The following is a 7,668-nucleotide window of genomic DNA, read 5'->3' as shown; positions in this document are numbered from 1 at the left end:
TTTCCACCACCCATCCCTTGTTTTGGTGTTTTGGGTCTGCAATGGGAACAGTTGTGGCACAAGTCTTTCACGAATTGGTTGACCAATCCTTTTGGTGACCGGCAGGAATTTGTAATTTGTTCAGGGTGCCGGAGATAAACGGAGTTCAGGGTGCCGGGAAAACAGGCTCTTCAACACAAGGGGGAACAACCCCGAATCTATAATATCGAAATTATTAAACAGTAAATGATGTTGAGGGGAGCTGGAGTTTCTCCATGAAGTAACTTCATGTACAAATGAGTCCGTTCGTACATGTGGTTTCGTCCTTGGTATTAAAATTACCACAGAGATTATTATCGTTAATAAATAAATAACTCCGTTTGAGAAAGCACGAACGACGTGATGACGTATTTCCGCTGACGGGACGGATCACCACACGGAGACGGAGGATAAAACACTCGACGACATGACGAGATAAAATTCACTTAATGTTGTGAAAAGTCCGTGTGAGGTACCTCAGTTGCGTTTTCTTCTTCACGATCCGCATCTTGAGAGATAAATAAATTCTTTCGATGAATGTTCAATGAAATATTCGGGAGCCGACTTGACACACGTCGATCACCGCGACAGATCCACATCGAACTGATTGTTCGAGACAATACCCTGACTTTTGTGACGTACCGTTCCACTGTTACCATGGGATACATTGCGTGACGTCAGTGTTAGGAGTTGTGGTCGTCGTGGTAGTAATAGTAGTAGTCGTAGTAGTGGTATTAGTAGTAGTAGTTGTAGTAGTAGTAGTAGTAGTAGTAGTAAATGTACAGGTGGGGTCGAACCCTCGTCTGGCTCATTTCATGGTGACAGAGGTTTATCACATTGACTCATGGTGGAGAGTTTTAAACCAACGCCACCACTGTCTCTGGATGCTTCGAACCTCAGCAATGTTTGGCGCCGATGGAGACAGCTGTTTGAACTGTTTTTGGAGGCGTCAGGACAAACCAAAGGACAGAGTCGACACTGGAGAGCAAGAAAGTCGCCATCTTGTTTCATTGAGCCGGCCAGGCCGCGGTTGACGTGAACAACACATTCATGTTCAGGGAACCCACGGACAGGAAGATAGTCGACTCGGTTTGTGAGAAATGTGAGGAATATTGTAATCCACAAATGAATGCAGTTTATGAAAGGAACCGTTTGTGGGAAAACCGACGGCAAGAGGGGCGACCCTTTGACCAGGATGACACCGAGTTGAGGATGGAGTCCATGTTGTAGAGTTTTGCAGAAACGGAGAACATGGTTCAAGACCATATAACTTTCACCATGTCGGATTTACGCCTGAAGGAGCGTTTACTCCGTGAAAACGATCTTGACCTTCCCAAAGCGGTGGACATATGCAGAGCAGCAGAGGCCAGTCGCTCCCAGTTTTTTTTTTTTTTTTGTATACCTTGGTTGAGGCTCATATGAGAGCTAACACACAACTCACAGCAAGGAGGCATGAGACCATGACAAAGACACCACTCGAAGTAAATGAGATGCACAGTTTTCGACATCAAGACAAAGTGCTGGGTCGTGCTCATATTCCTCGCAGTGAGCACCGCTCATCTTCGGCTCCGGAAGGGCCACCCACCATCGGAAGGTGTTCTCGATACAGATACCAAAAGAAACGCAGGCACAAATGCCCAGCTAAAGAGAAAAACTGCAATAATTGTGGCCACATGGGCCATTTCAAGAGAATGTGCCATGCACCACCTCAGAGACAAGTACAGAGATATGTCAGAAGTAAATAGACGCCATGATTTTAAAAGAATTTATTTATTTCACATTTGGATAACATTTTATCCATTTTAATTCACACACTAATATTTTGTAGACTTGCCATTTGCAGATTTCAACGCTTTTACTCTTTCAGACATAAAACTAACAAGTTCCGAAATTTTCTCTTGTGGGATTTCTGCCCAGGCTTCTCACAAAAGGTTTTGCAATTCTGTCCTTGATGTTGGTTTCCTGGACTTTTTCCCCACAACTTGATCCAATATGGCCCAGAGGCGTTCAATGGGATTCACATCAGGAGACCGACTTTGCCATGGAAGTGCGCTTGATCCCATTTCTGTCCTGCCATCCTTTGGTCTTTTTTGCATTGTGGCATGGAGCTCCATCTTCCATGAACAGAGTGTTGTTTTTGATCATCTGACCAGTGGAGAAGACAGGGAGAAGTCTATCCTCAAGGATAGAAATGCACATTGTAGAGTTGATGTTGCCAACACACTCCACAAGCTCTGACCGACCAGCTCTCCAGATTGCTCCCCACACCATTACTGAAAAAAACCACCGTATTTGACAGTAGGCTGCAATCGCTTCAAAGAGAATTCTTGACTGGAAAGTCTCCAGACCCATGCCTGTCCACTGTCAGAAAATTGAGCAAATTGGAACTCATCTGAAAAAATGACAGTTTGCTAAGGATCTGGTGACCATCTCGTCAGCCCACTTCTTTCTCCTTTGGAAGTTGGCTGGTCTAAGAAGAGGTTTTCTCCTTGCTGCTCTCCCATAGTAGCCCAGTTGATGAAGGTACCACATGGCAGTTCTTGAGCTAACTTGGACCTCCTCTGCAACATATGCTGCCTTGCAACGGGGAGATTTCTCAATGGACCGCTTGACAGCTCGAAGACACCTTTCTCAGGGCTCAAGTCAACCAGAATGGGAAGCTGTGGATTCCTTGCCTTCGCTGGTGACTTGCACAATCACCCGATTGACCATAGAAAGCGGAATGCCAAGGTTCTGAGCTATCTGATGCTGGCTGACTCCACCTTCCGATTAGCAACAATTCGTCCTCTTTGAAAATCGCAAAGGTCGTGTGCTTTCTGGATTCGAGGCATAGTTAATTGTCATACTCGACCGAGGAACTCGTTTCTGCAAAGAAATAGTTGAATCTTAGTACAAATCACGGAGTAAAACTTTCTTTACACAGATGAAATGAATATATTTAAGGGGTCTATTTACTTCTGTCATGTCTCTGTATATGCCTTCGACACTCACAGTGTTGACCAATATGACGTAAGTCTTGATCAGTTGATTATTGATGGTGTTGATGCTGTCACTGGCAAGAATTGCTTTGTGCACTTATCTATTGAAGGGCTGAAGGTGAAGATCAAGCTGGACACTGGTGCGCAGGCATCTGTCAGACCCTTTTCCCTTTATCGGGAATTACAACGAAACCCCATATCCATAATTCATCGTCACTCTCAAAGCATATGGGGGGCGTCAGGTTGCATACAAATGTAAAGCTAACCTTCACTGCCAGACAGACAACAGAAAGGGCACGTTTGAGTTCTAAGTTGTTGATTCCTCAGCACCACCTATTTGTCAGACTGTTGGCTTGTATTGCCCTCGACCTGATTAAATTTAGTGACAACAACATCGATATTTGTTCCATGCACCGGCAGCCAGAACCACTTACATTGCCAGGTATAACCCAATCGTTTGCAGATATCTTTCACGGCCTCAGAATGTTCAACCGCCAATATCATATTGAGTTAGACATAGTGTGTCCAGTGATCGAACCTCTACGGAGAGCTCCACGTAGCTTGCATGATCATCTCAAGCAGAAGCTCGAGGACCCGGAATCACGAGGCATCATTGCACAGGTGATTGGGTCCACAGACTGGGTGCACAACCTCGTGGTCATCGAAAAGAAGAATCGCTCATTACAGTTGTGTTTAGATCCAAGGAATTTAAATAAAGTGCAAAAACGAGAGCATCAGCAGATCCCCACTACAGAGGAGGTAATCAGCTGGTTCGGAGGTAAGCGGGTGTTTTCTATCTTTGATCAAAAGGACTCGTTCTGGAAGGTTCTACGAGACAAGGACAGTGCATTGTTGTGTACTTTTAACACGCCTTTTGGAAGATATTATTTCAACAGAATGCCTTTCGGACTCAGTTTGGCAAGCGAAGTAGTGCAGACTCTCAATCGGTGCCTTTGGTGATCTCGAAGGGTTGTATTTCGTTGCCGATGACATGATTGTGGCTGCGGCCAACGAAGCCCAACATGACGAGATATTGGGCAAACTCCTCAAGCGTGCTTGGTCTCGTAACGTAAAATTTAATCAACAGAAGATTCAGTGGAAGGTGTCAGAGGTCAGCTATATGGGACACGTCGTCACTGCCGAAGGCCTGAGGCCTGATGTGGCGAAAGTATAAGCTGTCACAAACTTGCCAACACCCACATCCAAAGCAGACCGACAGCGTGCCTTGCGAGTTAACTACATCTCGCATTTTGCACCCACGTGTCGACAATCATGGCGCCGCTACGTAATTTTCTGAAAGATGCACGGTAGCAGTGGTGCCCTGAACACGTTGCAGCATTCAACACCCTCAGGCAGGCTATTTCCCATGCACCATTACAGAAGTTCTTCGAGCCATCCAAACCATGTCATCCAGGCTGACATGCCATCTAGTGGCTTAGGAGCATGTTTGCTACAACAAGGATATCCAGTATTACAAGGATATCCACAACAAGGATATCCAGGGAAATAACATTGCTGCTCGTTCGCCATCAGTGGCAGAGCAAAACTATGTTCAGATATAAAAGGAACTGCTTGCTGTAGTTTTTGCAGAAGAAAAGTTCCATCAGTACGCATGTGCGTATAAGACAGGTGCAAACAGATCACAAGCCATTGGTGAGCATCGTGAGAAAGCTGCTTTCACATAGCATCACCCAGATTACAAATTATGTTGCTTCGTCTTCTTCGTTATGATTTGGAACTCCAGTATGTGCCCAGCAAGCTACTCTATATTCCTGACACTCTCTCTGGAGCTCCTATTAGCACTGTGCCAACTGCCAATGTTTTATTTGAAGACATGCAGATGAGGGTACACGAGTTGATTTCCCATTTTCCAGTAAGCCAACGCAGAATAGAGACCCTACATTCTGCAATCTCAGATGATGGCGTTTTTCATCTTTTAGCTGGATTTATTGTAAATGGATGGCTATCCCACAAAGCAAACTCACCACCCAGCATCAAGCCATCTTGGGACAGCAGACATGAACTACATCTTGCCCATGGTCTGCTCTTTGCTAGGGACCGCATAATAATTCTGGCAGCACAATGTCGAAACATGCTCAGTACGATCCATGAAGGCCATTTTGGACAAGAAAAAAGCAAAGCTCGAGCCCGTCAAGTCAACTTATGGCCTGGAATGAGCAGTTACATTGAGCAACTTGTAGCGAAATGTCCATTGTGTGCAATTTTCAGACAAGCCAACTGTAAAAAGCCGCTCATGCCACAAGCAGAAGCTTTAGGATAACAGATTAAGGGCTAAAGCTGAAGCCTAAAATATTTAAGTTGGTATCACCCCACAGATACCAATTTTGTCCAAAGTGGCAAAAAGTCCTTCATCAAAATCGGCTGGATGTGTTTGTTTGTTTTTTTGTCAGGTCAGGCTAGATTAGATCTGTGACTTGCTACAGGTACCATGTAAACCTGTACGAATCTGTTTCATGGTCAGGTTGTTGGCGAATAAACTGTCTCCCCCACCAGGTTTCTTGGTGAGGAGAGTGAATGGATATGGACATTGGACACCCAGCAGGATTAAAAACAAAACCTGTCAAAGGGTAGAGGAGCTCCTTGTGAGCTAATGACCATGCATATCTAGTGCCCAAGTGTGTCTGCGGATGTCCTGCAGTTGGATTACTTTTTTTAGGAGGTTGGTAGCAGGATTTGCACTCCGGCCACCGTAAAACACTTCTCATTCCTACTGAAACCCCACTCCTTTGGGAACTTTGGGTACTGCCCTTCACAGGGCAGCTCACCGGATGGCGAGATTGGGGCAAAGCTTTCAGGACACCATTCTTTGATGATAGGAGGAAAAGCAGGGGTTAAACTTCCTGGGTCAGATTGCGGTGTTGTGTGGCAGAGTGGTGCTGAGGAGTCGTCCACCAACCGGCAGTCTCCTTGGGTTAACCTGAGGCGGCCCCTTCGCGTGGATTCCTGGAATGTCCTACCCCAAAGAGAGGATGACCACCTGTCTCTGTTATCATCTGAGCTCCAGCGTTTGAACATCTGTATTGCAGCACTCTCTGGGGTGCTGGAACACAACATACTGTACTTAAAAGAAATGTTCTTCCGTGAACCTCTCTTTCACAATTCCTTGTTTGGAAGTAATCCCAAGGATCGAAATTTTTTCGAGCATTTTGTGGGAAATAACATTCCGAGAGTAAGTGATTTGATGAATGTGACTGCCCTAGCTGAAATTCCAAACATCAGTTCAGTTGGACATGTCTCACTTATGTTGTGTGGTGTGCTGAAAAGCTGTTTGTAGTAAGGAAACGCCGTTGGCCAATTTTTCCTCGGCTCAGGAAAACATGGCACAAAACGAAACTCCAACGTTTACCGAAGAGGAATTGCAACTTGCTGTTGCTTTTTAAGAGTCTTGCGCTTGCTCGGTTTAAATTGGAGTTTAGTTTTTACAAATATGAGGTCAAGTTGGCGGAATTTGAGTAAACATGGGTGACAAATTCACTGTGCAGGGTGGTTGATGGGCCACTGGAATTTGATGGGTGATAAGGAGTTAAACCTAAACATATTTGTGCACATGTAATTATTATTTAGAGTATATAATCCCACTCTCATTTTCTGTTATTCATGTAAGCAGTTTCTTTGCTTGCTTTAACCCCCTTAGCGTTTTAAAGATATACCGTGACGGTTGTGCGCCGGAAGAGGACGCCATGCACCTCTCGGGCGAGTGAAAGCACATACACATAAAGTGAGTCAGTTATATCTTACATAAAACATACACATAAAGTGAGTCAGTATTCTGTTTAGCATCCAAGTTAGATTGTATACATGGGATAAATATACATTGAGTTAACATAGGTTTCTGTTCTTTTCACCCTCTCTACCTTCTCTTATTTCAGCATCTCGCAAACACACTTTTCCGATCTCCAAGCGCCTCACTCCTCCACAAAGGAGTGAACACAGGAAGACAAAGAGCCAAGGAACGAAGACAAAGAGCCAAGGAACGAAGACAGAGACCCAAGACTCTGGCTCCTGGGTGTGATGCCACTGTGACACGGCTCGGCCAATCCGGTGTGATCGCAGCAGGAATGGAGAAACCTATGGCAATCCAACACGTGTTGGAAACATCCTATACCAGCCCCAAGTTTGGGGGAGGGGAGAGAGTAAATAAAAGGTGAGATGCACAGTTGGACAGTTCATCTTTTGTTTGTTCGTCTTTGGTCTCTTTTTGTCTGGGTCCGTGCATAATAGTGTGGTATGAAGTGTAATCCCGTCGGATTTGTGTGCTAAAATATTGTTGTGGTTGAGGAAATTTGCAAACCACCATTCAGGTCCCGTAGGTGAGATATCTCTGTAAGTATATGTGTAGTTAGGCCCAAACCCGTTGTTTAGAGGGAATAAATGTGATTCATTCGGGCTGCGACCCTTCAAGATAGCCGTTTTTCTGTTCTATCTTTATTTTGAGCCAACCACGTCTCAACAGCCATCACACAACAACCACCAACCACAACGCTGCTTCACAACAACAACAACAACAACAACGCCAACAGCCATGACCTTTACCGTCACAACTCGCTCTCGCAATCATCGCATCACCGCCATCCCAAGCGTCGCAATGGCCATCATCGCCACAATGGACCCTCCACCGCCTTCACCTCTCCTCCTTCTGCCGCCATTCCCG

The 7,668-nt window shown here is 45.3% G+C and overlaps 1 long non-coding RNA gene across 1 annotated transcript; it reads left to right on the top strand.

The window, feature by feature from the left end:
* Positions 1–385: 385 nt before the first annotated feature.
* On the top strand, positions 386–7,184 carry LOC147024509 (uncharacterized). The gene is made up of 2 exons (XR_015058826.1): positions 386–490; positions 6,887–7,184. It is a non-coding gene; the product is annotated as an uncharacterized LOC147024509 (long non-coding RNA).
* Positions 7,185–7,668: the final 484 nt, after the last annotated feature.

Source organism: Eptatretus burgeri, chromosome 6, assembly GCF_056783735.1.
Source record: "Eptatretus burgeri isolate ZD-2024b chromosome 6, Ebu_testis_v1, whole genome shotgun sequence".
NCBI classification, from domain to species: Eukaryota; Metazoa; Chordata; class Myxini; order Myxiniformes; family Myxinidae; genus Eptatretus; species Eptatretus burgeri.
The sequence above is the reverse complement of the archived record's forward strand: the minus strand, read 5'-3'. Positions and strand labels throughout refer to the sequence as shown.